The sequence below is a fragment of the Triturus cristatus genome, chromosome 2_2 (genome assembly GCF_964204655.1).
Source record: "Triturus cristatus chromosome 2_2, aTriCri1.1, whole genome shotgun sequence".
Classification (NCBI taxonomy): domain Eukaryota; kingdom Metazoa; phylum Chordata; class Amphibia; order Caudata; family Salamandridae; genus Triturus; species Triturus cristatus.
In genome coordinates, this window is record NC_140582.1 from 408,139,930 (window position 1) to 408,162,901 (window position 22,972).

Genomic DNA, 22,972 nt, shown 5'->3' on the forward strand with positions numbered 1-22,972 from the left:
ACGTTATTATTTAGTCTGCAAGGAATTTGCTTGGGTGGTAATTTTGTATACGCACCTGATTCATTAATTTGGCCTTTTTCACGCTTAATAATGCTGTGGTTCCTGTTTAGCGCTGTCTTCTCCGTGGTATACTTTGTTTCAAGCGGCATGCTCGCTTCACCGGCATGCCTACACTCATTGAACCTTCCGGGTTGCCACATGCGTGCAGCTATTCACATTACCATGCATATATTCCTTCAACTTCTTTTATTTAACTTACTTTCTTGATCTTTGCTCATTACAATTCTGAGAAGCCGCCATCCATAGACTTGGACTGACTGAGTGATTTCCCCCATATCACCACGCTTGCGAAGCATTTAATGGTAATTAAAGTTGTCTCTAATCTGTTCGAAGGGTGCTCGGGAAATCAAAATCCGGTGACTTTGATTGATAGTCTCTGTCATGAAAACGTGAGGCGCTTGAACACATTTCCTTCATGAAAATTAGGGAGCAGTTCCTTTTCCCAGACTAGTACAGCAGCTTATTTCCCTGAATGCTGGTGCTTCTTAAAGGGGCAGCGACTTGGTCACGGCGTGGCTACTAAACCAGGGAGGTTGATTAAGCGCAGCACTATAGATGTTGTTTGTCCCTTGTGGTCACTCATCTTCCTTTGGCTAACCCGGAATTCCTTGGCGGGTTGACATCACGCGGAAATCTATAGTAATAAAACTCGAGCTGCAGCGGCTTAGTTCCCGAGGAAGCCGGGCAGGAGGAAGTCCTGTGAGACGTAAAATAATGAGAAGCAATGGCGAGAACCAACAGCAGCGGTAAAAGGGCAAGAACAGCTAAAGAGTCTCCGCGGGTCACCGTAAAGAAACATTATTTCAGTATACTGTCGTTTGATTTACTGCTTGGTAGATGAGGTTTGTAGCATCACAGAAGCTAATAAATCAAGGCCTTGGAGAACAGCCGTGGCACCTGCGCTTTATCACGCAGCAGGCCTCCTTGTAAATCGCCAAGGGAAGCAACTGGTGACACGGCGCCCGGCTATGGGAAGCAGCCAGGCCTGTTTCAGCAGCACCGCAGCGGAGTTCATTTTATTTCTCCTGCGTTTATATACAATTTGACGATCACATTCAGCCTTTATCGCTTGATTATTGTCTCTGTGGGAAGCCTTTTAACCACTACAGAGCTCGAGCCGACGCGCAGCGCATCCTTAGAGGCAGCTGAATGCAGCCCCGTGGATACCCATCTGCTCCGCGGAGCATCCCGCGACTTGCACGCAAGGCACTGCATCATTCGCAGCCCCGGAAGTCTGCTTCATGGATCAGTATGATTACTGAGTGTGCACAAGACAAATTGTATCGACTTTATGACGAGGGTTTAACAGAGCCACTTTATTTCAACACTCCTTCCTCTTATATGTCACCAAGCATTGTAGGAACCACATTATTCATATAATGGGACAAAACAAAGGAATAGAGATCACATTCATGTGAAGAGGTATGCAGTTGTTTACAATGAAAACAAACTCTCACATTTGTGGGTCTATTCATGTCTCTTTCAAAAATATTTTGGAATAGTCATGCACTGTTCATGTTTGAAAATTGTTCGGACGGAAATATCCTCTGCATGGTAAGAGACCCCCGCCTTGAGTGCCCAACTGTTCTGTTGTCTGGATCACAAATGCAGATTTTTTGTCGAAAAAGGATCATGCGTGTGTGTTCCATGACATAGGCCTGTCTCATGGATTGTAGTCTTGTTGGATCAGGAGGGGTGCCCAAAGCGCAGCCCTCATAGTGGTGGAAGGCTACCGCCTTCACCAGGAGGTAAACTGCACAAGTGCAGTGGTGGCAGCATACCGTGTACTGATCTGTAGTAGTGAATAGGTCCTTTTTACCCTGTGTCACTAGAGTGAGGCCTACAGGGTAAAATATGAAACTCCGAACCCGCAACTACTTGATGAATGGGCAGCATATACTGCAGATATATCAGGAGGCATGCTCAAAATCTTAATAAAATTCGCCTGGAGCGATAGAGAGAAGTGCCAAAAGGAGATCGAGGAACTGGAAGCACTAATCTCGCAGAATCCGAATACCAAGCTCAGTGATGAACTACGTGAAAGCATGAAGAAACGTTTGCTGGCATACGAAGATAAAATCAGACAAAGAAAACAAACCAAATTTATTAGAGACACTCGTGATTATGAACTTGGAAGAATTCTGACATTCGCACGCAAATTTGACGCACCGTGGAGAGCATTGAGAACCAATCAAACAAACAGAGGGACCGAGGGGCAAGTTTACCAAGGTCCAGCGTACATGCCCCAACAAGGCTAGTATACAAAAAGGGGTACGAAGTTCCTCTGTGATGAAGGTTGGAGAAGAGGGGAACTGGGGTGTAGTGAGTCACTGGAGACCACTACGTGTATGCAAGAAAGGGGGGGTTCCCCTTGTCGGAACTAGGGCTCTCACACACCCAGCAAGCTAGGTGTCATGCTTCATCATATGAGCCTGCCCCTCGTTAGGTCGGCGCTGCAATACCTGTTGGGCACCCAAACCGGGGCTCTTTATCGGGGATCTTTGTTCCTGCCGGTGGGTGCAGTGGGGGTGAGGGGCCTAGTATGTGTAGATGTGAAAAGATGTGAGTCTAAAATAGGTCAGTTAGTCCTAGCAAAACACTTTATTAAGAAGGTAAACTGCCTAGTATAAAAGAGCAAGAGGGGCACAGGACTAGTAGCAATGTGTCTAGTTGTGTATGCCCTGCTCTCGAGTGATCGACATGTTTCGTGCCGTAGGAGTCATATAGATCAGGGCATTTCCTCAGGATTAAGTGGAACACTATCTACACTAAAGAGGTAAGTAAATTCTACATACCCAATTCACAGGTTGTTGACCTATAGGTGAAGCAAAGAAAAATGAGAGGGGGGTTGTGACATGTTAAAAATACATGATGTGTGCAGGCATACTGTGTCCCTACTATCCATACCTTAATATTTTAATATTTTAAGGACCAAACGTGCTGGTGGGCAACCAATGGGCACATGATGTTGTCACTGAATCACGCTATGTGGGACAGTGAACTAGGTAATAGTTACCAATAATGTGTTCTTAATGTGATTAGAATATCAAAAAAACTATACATTTTAAATCAAGGACAATAGCGCATAAGCAACGAACATAGTCAGGACTGTTCTGTGACTCGCCTAAACTGCAATTAATGTATGCTTGCAACAGTGAGCCGGCGGTAAAAAGGACACCGATTGGGTCCTAAGAGAGAAGGAAATGTATTAAAATAAGGTTCAGGCCGACCAGTAGTTCACGGACCACTAATTGGAGAACGTCTCAGCCAGAGGCCCAGTAGGCAAGTGGAGCACTAAAGGGGTGGTCGGTTAGCAGTACCGGTCGATCGCCGGTGACCTGACCCACCTGAAGGACCCCACCAATAGTGCAAAGCAGGGCGAAAGGTAGCCCACCCGCACCGTGCGGGTCACAGTGGACCAGCAGGGAACCCGATGAGCCAAGGGAACAACACGGGACCCAGGAGGGCAACCGCAACGCCCAAGGCCACACACAAGGAGCCCCTGCAGGAGTGTCTGGGACGTGGATACGATCGCAGAATCAAGCACTCACCTCCGAAAGCGTTCGTGACCGCAGAGGGGTCGGAGAGTATGAACTCACTCAACGGTGTATGAACGCTCCTTGTGTTAGAACTACCCTGCCGCCAATGGTGGCAGGGAACGGGCAGGAAGTGTAGATGTAGTGTAAGTCCCAGTGACGTCGATGCAGTCATGTGGGTCCCAGTGACGTTGGCACAGTCACGTGGGACAACAGTGGTGCGTGATAGCCGCCGCAACAGAAGACGTCCTGGCAGGCCAGTTGTTGGCTCGGCGGCCATATTAGAGTGTACCAGGATGTAAGTAACTATGCAAGAAATGCCGCTTTTCGGCAGTGAAAGCGGTGTGGGGAACAGGAGTTAAACTAATCCGGTGATGGCGTGTAAAGTTAGGGTCATGGTTGGCTGTGCATATTTATGACCTCTAACTGTACTGTGGTGCTACATGGCAGTAGGCGCGCTCATGAACCACGTATACACAAATCCGTGATAGTCAAAAGAACCGAAAAGTTCAAAATATTAATAATGATACTAATCACAGTCATGGGTGGCTGTGTATGGTCATAGTGAGTATCCACCAATCATACTACGTATCACTACTACGTCTGATTACAGAGACACAACTCGTGATTATGACCAGATGACCAACCACACAACCAATCCTCATAGTGGTAGTCAGTGGAGTTTCTGATAACACACTTAACTGAATAGTGTGAACAAGATAGGCAGGGCCCCAAGTGGTGATGTTTCAAGTCAGTGAGCCCCACGGTATGTCATCATTGAGTCCAGTAGTATGTGTGGAGAGTCTGTGAACCCATCTCTGTTCAGCTTTGAATAGTGCAGTCTTGGTGGTCTGTGGGTAGGTTTCTAACACTATCCAGCACAGTGTATCAGGGGAGTGTTGTGCATCCTTAAAGTGTGTATACAGTTTAGTAGTGACCCTTTAGCACCGAATGTTGCTTTTATGTTCGGTAATTCGGATCTTAACAGGTTGCATGGTCATTCCTATGTACTTAAGACCACAGGGGCAGGTAATCATGTAAATGCATTGCTTGGTGTTACAATTCGTGTGTTTTTTCAAGGTCCATCTAAAGTTGGACAACAGAGTTATTTCTTTAGATGTGGTGGTAAGAGGACATACCATGCAGGAACCACATGGATAGTGTCCAGTAACCGCCGGGAGGCTCAACAGAGTCCTCTGTGTGTCAGTGTTGTTTCTCCTTGGTCTTGTGTGTATCAAGGTGTCTTTCAGATTGCGGGTTCTATTGTATGCGAACCTAGGTTTTGCTAATTGCAGTTCACCTGTGTTCAAAATGTGCCAGTGTTTTAAGATGATTCTCTTTATTCGTGCGTAGTCTGGGGTGAACGATGTCACACAGGTTAGAGTGTCAGTGATTGGTTTCTGGTGCACTTTGAGGAGAGTCTCTCTAGGGTTATTCCTTGCTTTCTTCAGAGAGTCCCTCACTTGTTTCTGTGAGTAGCCTCTTGCTTTGAGGTTAGATGCCAGGGTCTCGGCTTCTCTTTTGTAATCAGAGACCAATTTACAATTACGTCTGATACGCAAGAATTGCCCAAATGGTAGGTTATCTCTTAGCAACAAATGCCAGCAAGAAAATCGTTGAATGGAGAGACAACATTGAGACCTCTGAATCGGATGTCACAACAGACAATGAACAGTCTGGGGATGAGAGAGCGATGACAAGTGGATCACATTCAACACAGTCACATTTTCGTGAGGAATTCCAGCTTATGCGATAGACGTGGCAAAGAGGCAGCAGGGGAAAACCCCTGGAAAGAAAACATGAAAGACGCAAAGAGGGGGCCACCACAGAAATAAATCACGGAGTGGCATCGAAGACACGCAGCAAGAGGGGAACCAGACGATAAGTCCCACAGAAGATCTAACCATCATAAATCTGAACACGCACAAATTGACAAAGCATGAGGAAATGATATTAAAAAAAGGACTGACTTTCTGTCCATCACAGAAATTTGAATTTACCCAAACTAGAATTGATTTACTGTCTTTCATTAAGTGAACAAAGTACATTGATCAAAAGCTGTATTTTAAGCACCTTAACCATATATATAATTTGAATTTTATGTTATTCAGGATGGACCGGTGCTACAATATGAATAGTTCAGGCCATAATTGAATGAATTTGTTGTTCCATTTAACTATTTTAAAATCATTAGGGTTGTGTCGCTGATAAATGTCGACATTTGGATGGAAATCTATCTTTTGACATACAGGATGACACATATGCCCATTCAGGGCGAGATATTTTGTATTTAATTTGACTTAACAGATTTGCGGTTTTGCCAATATGATAATGATGAAAACGTATGGCTAAATGAATAGTGGTCATCGTTTTAAATTTACAAATGATTTGCCTGATGAATTCATAAATGTTAAAAAGCATTTACAAAATATATTTTAGTGATGCATGCAATCAAGATTGAACATTCTTAAGATGGCCGCCATGTATCTAATTAACTTGTGTCCATCATTTATTTTTATGTCTTAGTTGATCCTGTAACTACCCCGGAAGTACTTCCCTCATGTATGAATTTAAATGGGGATGTCCTCCGTTTGTGTTTAACAGTAGAAAAAGGCGCGAAGCCGAAACGCGTCCTGTTTCCTTGAATGTGGTTATAAAGTATACCGTATTTTCACATTGAATTGAGTGCTGTCTCTTCACTTGTCATGAGTGAGGTTTGGAGCAGAATATATATATATTCACTGAAAAAACCATAGGTTTCACACACATTATAGTTAGGAATTAGCATTTAAAAATCCTTGCAAATTCACTTAAAAAACCATAGGTTTCACACATGTTATAGTTAGGTGGATATTTCACTCGTAAAAAACCAATGAAATTCCCCCGTTATAGTTAGTTCAGATAACTATAACTCGCGCGTCCGCAATCCACTGCTCATGACGTCACATATTACATCACTCATGACATGGTCAGTGGCATCACTCATGACATCACTGATGACATCATCCTTGTGATAGAGTGGCGGTCGCGCGAGTTATAGTTATCTGAACTAACTATAACGGGGGAATTTCATTGGTTTTTTACGAGTGAAATATCCACCTAACTATAACATGTGTGAAACCTATGGTTTTTTAAGTGAATTTGCAAGGTTTTTTAAATGCTAATTCCTAACTATAACGTGTGTGAAACCTATGGTTTTTTCAGTGAATTTGTACGGTTTTTTAAAATGCGCGCACCCCTGCGATTTAAAAAAAAAAGAATAATCATTTTTCTGCCTTCGGGGTCCTTCAGGGACCCCCTGACAAAGGCTAGGGGGTCAGGAACTCTCTACCCTGCCCCCTTTTCACGTTCGCCACCTTCCTTTTTCACTCTCGCACTGAAAACAAACAAAATGGCAGCCGACACTTCCTGATTTCGACCGATTCGAACGTTGACTAACATGTAACCACCAATCAGAGTTACGCTCGTGCACGTTAGGGTGCTAGCACGGTGCTCGCACGGTGCGCGCACCCTGCGCGCGTATAGATATTGATATGCTTTTAAATGCTATTTTCTCAGGAAATACTGAACAGATTTACACCAGACCTGCAAAAAGCACTTCCTTGACCTTATGGCTACCTCTCTGCCAAATTTCAAGTAATTCTGTTCAGCCGTTCGGGCTGTAGCTGTGTGTAAAGGTCCTATTGAAAAATGCATGGGGAAAACGCGTTTTGGGACTCCCCTTTTTTCTCGGCCCCCGCTTGACGAATCACCCCGAGACTTTCAGGGTAGGAGCTGAGCAGAGCGCCCCATTAGTTTTGAAAATTTTTGCGAGGATTCGTCAACCGGCGCCAAAGTTATTCAAAATAGAATTTTGAGATTTCCTATGAAACTAGGTTGTAACTATAACTATCTACTGGCGTCCGCCAGTAGATAATATATATAGATATATATATATATATATATATATATATATATATATATATATATATATATATATATATATATATATATATATATATATATGTATATATACCGCTTTGAACGCTCAATGACTGTTTGGCGCTCAGGTGGTGAAGTCCCCCGGCAGGGTCGAGCCAGTAATATTCTTTCCATGTATTTGCACTTCGTGCGAAGAAGGACGCACTCTCAGGTTTCTTGCTTCAAAACTATTTATTTTGTGCTCGGAAAGGTCACAACGCCCAAAGCGTTTCGGTCTCCTCCTGAGACCTTGATCACGGGATAACTTGCACTAACAGACAAGATTTCTTTTATTTCTACAAGTTACTTCATTTCCTGTTACGACACAGATTTTCTGGGACCTGTAGTTCCCTCTAATCAAAGTGACTATGTGCATATTAAAAGTGCAAATGCTAAATTTAAATATCATAATGTGCGTAAAATGCTGTTGTGCAATAAAAAACTGTTTAAAAACATTACAAATTCGAGGCATCATATTAATTAGTGAAACTGTTACAATTCATAGCTCTTATTGATCCTTTTTGAGGCAATTATGCAAGGTATTATGTATTCTTTTTTTTTTTTTAATATGTTTATAAAAAAATGTTCCCCTTTTTTTTACACAGCACATCATCATGCTAGAAAATAAAATGTACAGAAAACACCATAAAATCAGAAGCCCAAGTTAAGATGAAAACAAAACCAATTATACACCAAATTTTGGTAGATAGACAAATATCAGTAATAAGTCAATGTACGCACAATACAGTATGAATAAATGAAGTGAAAAAAAAGAAGTGACTAGACACGTGTTTCCAGTCTTTCCTTCCAATTATTAATAGGCTCCCATATTCAAAGCCCTAATCTTCTTCCCCTTTTACCCTTCCTTGCATATATCCCTTTCTCAAGGTTATAAACAGAAAGCAATCTAGCCAGCCATTGATGGAAGGTAGGTGGGGTTTGATCAAGCCATGCCGAAGCAATACAAATTCGCAAAACTGCCATAGCCAGGAACATGAAGTGACATGCTGGATCGTCTGTGCCATCGCCATCAACGCCAAGCAGGAGTCTTGATGGTGTGTGGGTGACCTCAATTCCCAGTGATCTCCCTAAGAAATATTCTATGGCTCTATGGAGTGACTGCAAGTGTGGACAAGTGGCAAAGACGTGCACTAACTCAGCGTCTAAACTATCACAACGAGGGCAAGTAGTGCCTGCTGTTCCTCCCCACTGCGCAATCCTAGTAGGTGTGTAATATAACGAGTAAATTGTTTTAAAGTGCTGGGCCTGAAGTACGGCCGAGCAAAGAATATTGCGCCATAATTCTAATGAGAAATGGAAGCACTCGTGTCCTATCCCAAGTTTCTCAGCCCACTTGCTTTCATATTTCCCAAGGTCATCCTCTTTACTCGCAATCAGTTCGGCGTAAAGTCATTTGATCGTGCAGCTGGCCCTACCCTCAATAATTTCCATAACTGTATTTTTCCCAAACCCAGCAGACCCGCCCTTTTTGGTTATTAGAAAACTCCTGACTTGTAAATACTTAAAAAAGTTTCTTGTCTCGACCCCATGGGCCAATTGGATATCAGCAAACTGGCACATTCCATTCAAGCCCATCAGGTCCCCCACCTTTGTTACCCCGCACCGCCCCCAGTCTGTAAAGACAGGGTCTGCAAATATTTCCCCTGGAAGGGTATGATTCCTGTACAATCGGGTATATGCATTAAACCTCCCTAATCCACATCTTTTCCTAAATGATGTCCATATCTTGTGTGCAGCGATCAGCGTCTTAAACTTGGTTCTTTTAAAATAGCTGGGATCTGTGTATTTCAAAAAGGCATTCTCTGCGTCCCCTCCAAGCAATAGCGAGTATATAGCAATAGAGCCTAGAGTATCCTCTGATTCGGGTCCTCCGCCCCCTAAAAATCCAGACATGTACTGCAAGGCTGCTGCCCAGTAGTACATTTTAAGATCTGGAACAACTCAACCTCCTCTATCCCTAGGGAGAGCCATATATCGTAGAGCCCTTCTAGACTTGCCGTGTGCCCATATAAATCTGTTTATCACCTGTTCTAGTGTAATGAACCATTTTGCCTCGAATGTGAGTGGGATTGCCCTAAAAAGGTAAAGAAACTTTGGCAAGAGGATCATTTTGATAATATTAGTATGAGCTACTACAGAAAGGTGAAGATTATGCAGTCTATCCAGATATTTTTTTGCTTTATATATTATAGGTTCTATATTCCTATCCACCACTTTATCCAGATCCGCAGAGATATTAACCCCCAGATAAACTCTAGATTCCACTACACGACTGTCCGAGCATTCTGCCTTCTCGTTCTTAATTATCTGCATCTTGGGTCCATTCAGGGCGTATCCAGAAACTCGACCAAAGCCTAAGCCTTCCAGCTCAACCTCACTTATGACCTCTGTGGGTGCTGGGGTGAGAATTGCCACGTCGTCGGCATATGCCAGGATTGTACATTCACCACCATGGGTCTTTATAGGGGGAATCCTATCATTTGCCTCCAACTTGCGTAGTAAAGGGTCTATATACAACGCGAAAAGCAGTGGTGAACATGGGCAGCCCTGTCTCATGCCCCATTTAATCTGTAGGGGCATTGTATATCCAGCATTCACGCGGACTCGGGCTGTAGGAGCTAAATTTAATGCCTGAATACCTTTAATGAAGCCCTCTCCTCAGCCAGACCATCTTAGAGTTGACCAGAGATAGTCCCAGGAGACCCGATCAAATGCTTTTTCAGCATCCAGTAACATAACTGCCATTGGGTCTCCTGGAACCTCTGGGGCATCAAATAAGGTAAAGACTCTATGGATATGCTGCGTCGTGCCTCTTCCTGGACCAAATCCGTGTTGAGTTGTGCTAACTAATGTATCTATAACCTTCGAAAGCCTAACTGCCAAAGCCTTGGATAAGATTTTTGCATCGAAATTCATCAGCGTTATTGGCCTATAAGACCCTGGTTCTGTGGGTGGCTTCCCCTTTTTTGGAATAACTACAATATCTGCTCCTGTCCAGGTGTTTGGAACAGAAATCCCTAGCTGAGCCTGTTGTACTGTAGTAATCAAGTCAGGGGAGATTACATCCTGAAAAGTTTTATAAAATTCTGTCGGGATCTGGTCGGGCCCTGCTGCCTTACACGACGGTAGGCTCACCAAAGCGGTAAGAATCTCTTCCGCCTCCAGGGGTGCATCTAGGGCTTCTCTATTCTCCTGAGAAAGGTATGGGGCAGAAATATCTCTAAGATATGATCGGATTTCCGAGGGGTCTTTTGTTGTTCTTCGTCATATAGTGTCGCATAAAACTGTCTGAAAACCTCGCGGATTCCATCCGAGTCCGTGAGCAATCGCCCAGAGCCATCAGTAATCCCTTTAACTTCGCCTAGAGCTGCTTTTTGCCTTGCACGAACTGCTAAAGTGTGGCCCACCCGTTCGCTAAATTCGTAGCACTGTTCTCTTCTTGCTAAGTATGTGGCAGCCACCTTACTGGATATGTTCTCCTCTGCCTCAGCTTTTGCCCTGGCGACTTTAATAAGTGCCTGATCCAAGGGTGCGCCTACTGTCGAGTGCACAGCCAGATCCTCCTCGGCATCTACAAGAGCCTTGGTCAGTTCTGTAACTCTTAATCGCTCCTGCCTTGTCTAAACAAACTGAAGCTTCATGCCTCTCCCCGAATACCTGCCATGAAGGCATCCCAAGAGATTCCTGGGCAAGTACTACCTCCATTAATTTCCCAATATCCTTTGATCCAACCTTTCATATGTCAGATATAATTATCATCCTTTAATAATCCCCGCTCAAAGGTCCACATCCGCTCGAGCCTAACTTCCCTTGTGGTGTCTAGGGAAAAAACTAGAGGATTGTGGTCGGAGGTAATCGAAAGCAATTTTTCAATTTGGGAGTTTGACAACAAACAGTTAGAGACTAAAAAATAATCCATTCTGACACAGACCTTATGAGGGGCAGAGTAGTAAGTAATCCCAGAGTCGCTGGGCTTCAACTTTGTCCAAACCTCTACTAATGCATTATTCCTTGCTAGACTTAGAATTGCGCGACACACTCTCTTCTTCCGGCCCTGATATCTCTCGGTAAGATCCAAACCCTAACCTCCTACCCCGTTGATATTAAAGTCCCCACAGAGAATTACATGTGGAGTCCATGTAACTAATTCTAAATCTAAAAAAGCAAATACCTCCGGGTCATCATCAGTTGATCCATATATTGACCCCAGAGTAACCCAGTCCCCATTTATCTTACATTCTATTAAGGCCCATCCGCCCCACTGGTCCTCAAGCCTTTTCCTGATTACCACATCTTTTAATCTAGACAATATAGCCACCCCTCTAGTTTTAGCCCCCTGTTTTGAGTGAGCAAGCAGATGAAACCCCAGCTGTTCTAGTAATAAACCTTTGGTCCCCTCAATATGTGTCTCCTGCAGACATACAAAATCTGCACGCATTGCTATCAACAATGCTGATACTCGTTGCCTCTTAAGGTGATTGTTCAGACCACATACATTAAATCTAACTATTCATGTACACATTAAAATACATCTGGTGCCTGTCCTAGCCAATTATCCAGCAAAACAATGGTCAGACTTATATTATTGTCTTCTAGTCCTCCAGTATCCATCCCCTCAACCATTTTATTTTGTGTGATCCAACATGTGCGATCCCTGTAGTCCCTCAAGTGCCTAACTGTGCTGTGCCCTGTGACCGTACCCATCCCCGCTGCCCCCCGCATCCCCCTCCCTCAGAGCCCTCCCACCCCCCTTACAGGCAAATAGGTCAGTCATGACCTATGTGTGACAGCTATGAGCCCATAGGGAGTCGTGAGCCCCCCTTCCTTTATAACCCAACCTAATGTACTTGTGCTGTTGCTGTGCTCTCCCTAAAGTTTTAATACTGTATCTAATACTACGTCAGTTTGGCAGCCACCTTGAATATGTATGCTGTCACAATATGGCCCTGGTGCCCCTTTGGTCCTTCTTCTCTTTTAGCTCTATCAAATATGCTTGGGCCTTGATTTCAGAGAAGAACATCCTGACTTGGTCATTCACCAACACTTTAAGACGAGATGGAAATAATAAGAAAACCTCGCAGCCCAAGTTCTGGAAGGCAGGTCTCAGCTGTCTTAACCGCCATCTCCTCTCCAGAGTAGCGTGACAAAAGTCTGGATGGGCAAAGAATGTCGTACCCTCAAATGAGCGCCTGGCCTCGGGTTTTGCCTTGGCCATAACCTCCTGTCTGAAAAGGTAGTTCCCCACGTAGACAAGAATAGCTCTGGGTCTGTCAGACTGGGATGCCACATACCCTTTCCTCTGAGTCAGGGGGAACCGATGTGCCCGCTGCACCTCGCTCTCCTTATTCCATGTTGACATTTCCGGGAAAGCCCCCCTCAGCAAGGCAATGACAAATGCCCGGACATCCTGCCCCTCTGCCCCTTCCGCTACTCCCAGCAGTCTGATATTTTTCCGCCTTTGACAATTCTCAAAATCTTCGATTTTCCACTGTACGTCCTCCGCCACTTTCTCTTGTGCTTTCTTAAATGCCTCCCATTTGCTGACATCGTCCTCGAGTTTCCCCGTCCTTTCCTCCACCTGAGTAACTCTGCCTGCAATGTCAGCATACAGTTTATTCATTTTCCTTAATGACCCCTGTATTGTTTTAGTAGCCTGTTTGGCCCTTCGACTCTCCGAACTGGCCTCCCCCTGCATTTGCTTCAGGGTAGTGTAAAACAAATCCATGGTGGGGATCTGTGGTGGGCTAAGAGAGTGCTGAATCGTCATTAAGGGAGAAGAAACAATCATCGTTAGGGGAGCCGGGGACTGAGCCAGGGAAACCCACCTTCTGAAGCCGTTTAGAAGCAGCCAGTCCAGCAATTGCAGGTGGGATTAATTGTAACCCCGCAGGAAGAGACTCATGCCCAGCAACAGTGTTAGAGCTAGCATTTTTATCTATACTTGCGCCCGAAGTAACTAATCCAGATCCAACATCAGCATCAAGAGGAACAGCCCCCCCGCGCTGTGTGCCCAAGCCACCATCAGCTGCTGCTCGTACCTGCGCCTCTGGCACCGCTATGGATGTTGCTTCAGATGCCTGTGATCCCACCTCAATCTCAGTCTTAGGGAGAGCAGCCATCTCGTGCTGGGTGTCCGCACAACTATCAGCCATCACTCGTGCTTGCTCCTCCAACTCATCCAGCCTGTCATCCGTATGCTCACCGCTCAGCTTACTTTGTCTTTCTGCAGGCCCAGGAGCGCGTTGGATCTGCGTCTCGTCCAGGCACACAGTGCATCCATCATCACCCGCCTCGAGGTTCCCTGGAGCATCCGCCATTACCAGGGGGAAAGACTCGTACAAGGTAGGCTGTCGGAGCATATTGTCTTTGGTTCTAGCACCTCTGTTTTGCCGATTCTTAGCGCCCTTCCAGGCGGCGGCTGTAGACTCTTTTTCCCCAATAGTGCGATCGCTGCCTGTGTCCTCAGAGACCTCTACGTTCTTGGTGACCAGCCTTTGTGCCTGCGCTGTGCCTTGCAGGTTAGGGGCCGGAGCAGGAGTCGGTGCCGCTGCTTCTTTTTGCGGCTCCTTGAGAATCGAGGATTCCTTCTGCTCTTTCGGGGCCGTGGGACCTCTCAGTGCCATTCTGGTCTCTAGGCTCCCTAGGTTCCGGTGAAAGCGGGCCTTCAGCAGTTTTACCACGGAAAAGATGAGTGGCTGTGGGAACTTGTCCTGACTCTCAAACCCCGATGACCAGTCCAGTAAGCGCCCTAGCCAGACAGAAGCGCTCAGCATGCTACAGCATCATTGTGACCTAGGGGGGGGGGAGAAGAGTGCGACTACTCCCTACGGCCGCTCAGCGGCCATCTTGCCTCTCTCAAGTTATTTTGTATTCATCAGTTCTTTAAGATACATTCGGATCTTTTTGCGATTGCAAAACAGTTTATTTAGATGTCCCGGACTGTCTCTGCATGTTTAAAAAGGGAATTTTGCTCCTCCAGTGCATTATTGTGTTCCCTTGACACCGATGTTTCCTTATTCAATGGAAGAAGAACTCTTAATTATCCTCTGTTGGACAGGCTTTGTTTTGGATTTCATTCAATTCCGATTTGGTTTCAAACAGATTTAGTTCAATTCAAACTCAATCCCCCTCCAGTGGGTTGTTTCGTTACTCAAGAGCTGATGTTTGCATGATTATGATTATCGCCCTCTAGTGGGCTGAATTTGCATAATATGCCTACAATTTTTTAGGCCGTTTACTTTGTGAGTTTTATGTCTTTTTGTTTTTTGATTTAGATGCACATAGAGGTTTTTATCTTGATTCAAACCTTGAGGAATGAGGGTTCTCATGGACAGGATGTATCGGGATTCCCTTCGTCGAAGGCGTTTTTCTCTGTTTCCACCTCTTTCTTAGACCTGTATTTGCTCTAGGGCAAAATATTGCAATTCCTCCCAATTACTGTTGTGATGTTCTTCCATATGTTTCGCAATGGCATTGCTGCGATCTTTGTTCACGGTTGCCCTTATATGCTCTAAGATACATTTTCAAATTTCACGTGTCAATAGTTGTCCATTTTGTAATGTTCCAATTTCACATTGGTAAGGATTTGACTACACGAGGATTATGGCGGTTCTGATGGTCTCTCCTATATCTGCCACCAACTGCCACGTATCCCGTCAAACACTTTTCAGGGCGGGTGCTCATTTCGTGAGTGTGGCATCTCACACACAATATTCACCACCAAATATCCAACAAAGGACAGAAGAGCACTCCTTGGGTTTCAGACACCATTTATTGCATCCAACAGACGCGTTTCGGAGATTAGTGCCTTTCTCACTGTTGAGTCAATAAAGGTTTAGTCAATTTCACATCCGTTTCCTTTAAGCTGAGTGCTTTGCTCTTATTGGATGATTCATCTTACGCATTGACAAAGGACTGCAGTATTGCCATGAATCAGACGCCCTCACCAGCGCCATCTGAGTGTCTATTAACCACTATGTTATAACATAGCAATGTGGCATGAACCTATGCGCATTCATTATCAATTGTTATAGTAAGAGTATTTATCCCTTAGTGGGAGCAAATCACATGTTATTCTGGCTCTTTAGTTGCATTTTGCAGTCATCAACAATTGTCTCCAATGGAACTGACAGTCTTATTTCCAAGTCTGTATCCCTCACCCGGCCACACATCTCTCGTAGTATTAGCACATACCTGCAACAAGGATTTGAGTAATCAATAGTTGTCCATTTTGTAATGTTCCAATTTCACATCGGTAAGGATTTTGCTACACAAGGATTATGGCCATTCTGACGGTCTCGCCTATATCTGCCACCAAATGCCTGCATATCCCGTCAAACACTTTTCAGGGTGGGTGCTCTTTGTGTGAGAGTGGTGTCTCACTACAATATTCACCACCAAATATCCAACAAAGGACAGAAGAGCACTCCTCAGGTTTCAGACACCATTTATTGCATCCAACAGACACGTTTCAGCGATTAGTGCCTTTCTCAATGTTGATTCAAGAAAGATTTAATCAATTTCACATCCATTTCCTTTAAGCGACATCACTGTATTTATTCACTTATTTACCCATTTTTATTTCCTTTAACCTTTAGCTATACATATTTAATAAATATTTATTTTACAGAAAGACACATATGTCATCAGTGATGTAATATCTGACGTCATCAGCAGTGGATTGCGGTCGTGTGAGTTATAGTTCCCTTTACTAACTATAACGGGGGAATTTCATTGGTTTTTTACGAGGGAAATGTCCAGCTAACTATAACATGTGTGAAACCTATGGTTTTTTAAGTGAATTTGCAAGGTTTTTTAAATACTAATTCCTAACTATAACATGTGTGAAACCTATGGTTTTTTCAGTGAATTTGTACGTTTTTTTAAATGCTAAGTTATGCATTTATTTTTTTTTTTTAAGGTTTTTCACCGTGCGCGTACCGTGCGCGCACGGTGCGCTTCACGCACCGTGCGCGCTCTGTGGGCGCACGGTGCCTTCGCGCACCGTGCGCCCACGTTACGCCGTTCGCGTAATTTTCCCGTTTCTACCGTGCGCGCACGGTAAGCGCACTCCGCGATTTTTCGTAAAAATATTAAAAACATTTATGGCCCTTGGGGGTCCTTTGGGGACCCCCTGACAATAGCTAGGGGGTCAGGAACTGTCCACCCTGCCCCCTTTTCATGTTCTCCACCTTTATTTTTCACCTTCCTCGGACTGCGAGAGACAAAATGGCAGCCGACACTTTCTGGTTTCGACCGATTCGAATGTTTACTAAGATCTAACAACCAATCAGAATTGCGCTCGCGCACGGCAGGGTGCGCTTACCGTACGCGCACGGTGCGCGCCTATAGATATATATCTGCTTTTAAATGCTATTTTCTCAGAAAATACTGAACAGATTTACACCAGACCTGCAAAAGGCACATCCCTGACCTGAGGACTACCTCTCTGCCAAATTTCAAGGTTTTCTGTTCAGCCGTTCGGGCTGTAGCGCGGACTAAAGGTCCTATGGGAAAATGCATGGGGAAAACGTGTTTTGGGACCCCCCCTTTTTCTCAGCCCCCGCTTGACGAATTCACCCGAGACTTTAAGGGAAGGAGCGGAGCGGAGTGCCCCACCTATTTTGACAATTTCGCGAGGATTCGTCAATTGACGCAAAAGTTATTCCAAATAGAATGTTGCGGATTTCCTATGGAAACACGGTCCTAACTATAACTATCTACTGGCGACCGCCAGTAGATAATATATATATATATATATATATATATATATATATATATATATATATATATATATATATATATATATATATATGTATATATATATATATATATATATATGGGAGCACTCACGGGGTAATCTCTTGATTTGTAATGTGCAAATGCATTTCGGCATCGACCTTCCTCAGTGCCCAAATTCAATACAAACGCGCACAGGTTTACGTTATTTTAAACTTTTTAATGACTCTCTCATTGGTGGGTTTGTGGGTCAATAAGGAAACGGCATCTCCATCATCCGGGAAAAGTTCAGACAAGCGTGAAGGCCTCAATATCCCATAATGCCTTATGGTTGCACATTCAAGGTAAAATATAAATCCTTCTCCCTCACGCTTGTTTCATATGTTGTGCCGCCTTCCACAATACCCTTCATTTTCCATGCCTGTGCCCGTCTCCCTCACCTGCTGCAAGATTTCATTCACAGTGGTCCCGTAGGTGTCCCTCTTATGGTAGGGCACCTCAGACTTCTATAGTCCACATCCTCTTGGTTGCCGGGCCCCTGACAGCAGCGGTTCAGACTTGACAATATAAACCACAACAACGTCCACCCAGGCAGTCGAACACTCGGCGGGTGCCTCAAAATGGCGGGGGGTGCTACCGCCCTTGTTTCTCAACAACTGCAGTTAGGGGAGCACTCACGGGGTAATCTCTTGATTTGTAATGTGCAAATGCATTTCGGCATCGGCCTTCCTCAGTGCACCAAATTCAATACAAACGCGCACAGGTTTACGTTATTTTAAACTTTTTAATGACTCTCTCATTGGTGGGTTTGTGGGCCAATAAGGCGACGGCATCTCCATCATCCGGGTAATGTTCAGACAAGCGTGAAGGCCTCAATATCCCATAATGCCTTATGGTTGCACATTCAAGATAAAATATGAATCCTTCTCCCTCACGCTTGTTTCATATGTTGTGCCGCCATCCACAATACCCTTCATTGTCCATGCCTGTGCCCGTCTCCCTCACCTGCTGCAAGATTTCATTCACAGTGGTTCCGTAGGTGTCCCTCTTATGGTAGGGCACCTCAGACTTGCATAGTCCACATCCTCTTGGTTGCCGGGCCCCTGACAGCAGCGGTTCAGACTTGCCAATATAAACCACAACAACGTCCACCCAGGCAGTCGAACACTCGGCGGGTGCCTCCAAATGGCGGGGGTGCTACCGCCCTTGTTTCTCAACAACTGCAGGTAGGGGAGCACTCACGGGATAATCTCTTGATTTGTAATGTGCAAATGCATTTCGGCATCGGCCTTCCTCAGTGCACCAAATTCAATACAAACGCGCACAGGTTTACGTTGTTTTAAACTTTTTAATGACTCTCTCATTGGTGGGTTTGTGGGCCAATAAGGAAACGGCATCTCCATCATCCGGGAAATGTTCAGACAAGCGTGAAGGCCTCAATATCCCATAATGCCTTATGGTTGCACATTCAAGGTAGCACCCCCGCCATTTGGAGGCACCCACCGAGTGTTCGACTGCCTGGGTGGACGTTGTTGTGATATATATATATATATATATATATATATTACCTACTGGCGGTCACCAGTAGGTAGTTATAGTTAGGGGCATTACAATGGAACAGACAAGCCAGGAGGGAGGGAATAAGGGTCTGCACATGGAAACAGAGGGCTGGGGGCAAGGGGGCAGGGCAGGAGCAGCAAGATGACCATGGAGGTCAGACAGGATGGGCACTAGAAGCAAGACACACCATGGAGAGCAACAGTGAGACTATGATTGCATACACACAGACCATGGAGGGAAGGTGGGAGGGGGCAGGGGCAGCTAGCTGACCACACTGGGAAGGTGGGAGTGGCTGTGGCAGCACAGAAGACCATGCATTGCAAGTGGGAGGGTGGCAAGTGGGAGGGTTAGTGGCAGCACAATGGCTATGATGGGCAAGAAGGAGGGTACAGGGGCATGCACAAAGGACCATGGAGGATAGGAGGGAGGGTCAGGACCTGGGCACAGACAAGAGAGTTCAGGGGAAGGGTCCTCACAACAGACCATGCGGGGCATGCAGGAGGAGCAGTTGCAGCACAACAGACCAGGGAGGGCAGAAGGGTGTGGCAGTAAAATGGACCATGGAGGACAGGTGGAAGGGGATAGGGGCATGGAATGTGGACAGGCAGGGTAGAGGTGGCAGGGACAGTTTACAGTCATCTGACAATGCTAGGCAGGTGGGAGGGGAGTGGTAGCTCAACAGAACACCCAGAGTAGATAGGAGTGGCAGGTCCATGGAACATGGTGGGCAAAAAGGATGGAGCAGGGGCATGCACAAAGACATCGGAGGGCAGGGGGGAGAAGAACAGGGGCAGCAAGCTAAGCAAAGAGGCTAAGCAGGAGGTCAATGATGGGGCACAGAATTGGGCAATGGAGGGCAGGAGGAGTGGACTGGCACATCATGCTAAATGGAGGGCAGTGGCAGCACATCAGACCAAGCATGGCAGGATGGAGGAGGCTAGTCCATGGATTCAGACAACAGAGGATAGGGAGGAGGTGGATGGGCAGCAAGTTAACTGTTCAGAGAAGGCGGGTATTAGGAACTTTATTGTTATTAAAATGTGTGTCTGTGCGAACTACTTAAAATATGAACAAGTATGCAGCATAATCTCACTTTTATTCAGGAAGAAGAGGACGTTTGTGACTGTGACTCCGGGCTCACTTGGCAGAAACACCCCCTGACCCTCCACCCCCCCATCGCAAAATGTAATGCCTGTGAAAAGGGTAGGTGAACACAGTGTTATATAGAATATAGTCCTGAGAGCACGATTGAAAATGAAAACTAGATATAGTGTATGGTATAAACTATGCACCAAAAAGTTCGATATAAGATGAACCGGGGCGTGAAATATAATATGCAATACATTGTGTGCAATGACAGATTCATTGGAGAGCGCAAGATAGCACAGGCACTAGTGCGTGCTATGCGATATGCACTTTGGAGTGTAATATGCACAGGGCAGTGTTGTGTAACCTAACTAGTCTCTAAAGTTGTAATATAAAATATGTGCTGGGGAGTGTAACGTTGCATATGCACTGTGACAAAGATATGGATCCCAGATTGTAATATGTATGGCATAGCGCGGTGCGTTATAACATAGGCATCAAGGAAGGCACGTTAGATGGGGCAATATAACTCGTGCGAAGGCAAGTGTGGCATGACATATTCACGGGGTGGTGTTACAGTGCACATGGGCTAGAGAGTGTCATAGCATACACACTAGCTGGTGGAATACAACACAGAGGTGTGTGGCACTCGGCGGGCACTGGTGGGTGTAACACAGCATTGGGCTCAGCCAGGAGCACGCTGTGACTCTCAAGTGAGGTTCGTCTCCTTTCCAGAGAGTTAAATAAAAAGTATTACACATCCGGCGGTGGATGTGTGTTTTATTAACCGTGAGGGGGGTTTCTTGCATAGTTTTGGTCGAATGTTTGTCGAATCCCCTTTGAATAGCTTGGTGTGCATATGTATTAAATGTGCCCGTCAATAGCTACCCATGTTTGTATAAATAAACGACAAGGGTGTCTACTTGGAGAGTACCAACCGGCGGGGGCGCCGGGATTAGGCACGGTAGGGCGTCAGACACGTCAGAGCTTCACTAGCGGTGTAAATACATTCCACGTGGATTCATTGTATGCATAGTCGCCTTTTAATGAATTGCAAGCAAATCGTCATGGTGATAGGTACGTACGGTTTGTCCAGCATGTCCTAGGTGTTTCTATAAATATATATAAAAAAATAATAAAAAACAAAGGCTGGCCCCGGGGGATGGGGTCCCGGGGCCATAAGTGGCCTGAGGAGGGGGGCAACGCAGCCCCCCTCCTAAATATTTTTTTTTTTAAAAGGCCATGCCCCGGGGGTGGGGATCCCCAGGGCCGATAAAGGCCTCAGGAGGGGGACCACGTGGCACCCTTCCAATTTTTTTTTTCTAAAAAAAAAAATTAGGGGGCAGGCCCTGGTGGATGGGGTCCCCAGGGCCAATAAATTAGAAAAAGAAAGGGCGCCACACAACCCCCTTCTTAAAAAAAATAAAATAAATAAAAGACCGGCATCGTGCCGGAGAGCACGCCCCCTCCTTGCAGCACTCTGCAAACGCAGTTGTAAGTTGGGGAATAATTCCCCTTCAATTCTGAGGGTCCCTGAGGGCCAACTAGCCCAACAGGTATCTCCAGTATGCGCCAGGAAGCTGTGTTGCAGACAGGTGTTCTGAGGCCACGCCCCTTTTTACACCTCTCTGCAACGCAGCTCTGTGGTGCTTACTGGAGGTACCTAGTGGGCTAGTTTGACCCTAGGGACCCTTAGGATTCAAGGGGACTTAATCTCTCAATTTAGAACGGCCAGAGGGCACGTTTACACAATGGTGAAGGGAGGGGACGGGGCCTGAGGTGACGTATGCAAACACGCCCTGTGGAGCGTTTTAAGTTGGGGAAATAATTCACTTTCAATCCTGAGGGACCCTGGGGGTCAACTAGCCCACCAGGTGCTTCCAGTAAGCGCCACTGCACTGCGTTGCAGAGAGGTGGTGCAGGCCGTGCCCCTTTTTACACCTCTCTGCAATGGCGCTTACTGGACATACCTAGTGGGCTATTTTGCCCCTAGGGACCCTCAGGATTCAAGGGGACTTAATCTCCCAACTTAAAACGGCCACAGGGCATGTTTACACAGTGGGGAAGGGAGGGGATGGGGCCTGAGGTGATGTGTGCAAACACGCCCTATGGCGCGTTTTAAGTTGGGGAAATAATTCCCCTTCAATCCTGAGGGCCCCTGGGAGCTAACTAGCCCACCAGGTGCTTCCAGTAAGCGCCACTGCGCTGCGTTGCAGAGAGGTGGTCCAGGCCGTGCCACTTTTTACACCTCTCTGAAACGCAGCTCTATGGCGTTTACTGGAGGTACCTAGTGGGCTAGTTGGACCCTAGACACCCTCAGGATTCAAATGAACTTAATCTCACAACTAAAAACGGCCACAGGGTGTGTTTACACAGTGGTGAGGGGAGGGGACGGAGCCTGAGGTGACGTGTGCAAACACGCCCTGTGGCGCATTTTAAATTGGGGAAATAATTCACCTTCAATCCTGAGGGACCCTGGGGGCCAACTAGCCCACGAGGTGCTTCCAGTAAGCGCCACTGCGCTGCGTTGCAGAGAGGTAGTCTAGGCTGTGCCCCTTTTTACATCTCTCTGCAACGCAGCTCTGTGGTGCTTACTGGAGGTACCTAGTGGGATAGTTGGAACCTAGGGACCCTCAGGATTCAAGGGGACTTAATCTCCCAACTTAAAACGGCCACAGGGCATGTTTACACAGTGGGGAAGGGAGGGGATGGGGCCTGAGGTGATGTGTGCAAACACGCCCTATGGCGCGTTTTAAGTTGGGGAAATAATTCCCCTTCAATCCTGAGGGCCCCTGGGAGCTAACTAGCCCACCAGGTGCTTCCAGTAAGCGCCACTGCGCTGCGTTGCAGAGAGGTGGTCCAGGCCGTGCCACTTTTTACACCTCTCTGAAACGCAGCTCTATGGCGTTTACTGGAGGTACCTAGTGGGCTAGTTGGACCCTAGACACCCTCAGGATTCAAATGAACTTAATCTCACAACTAAAAACGGCCACAGGGTGTGTTTACACAGT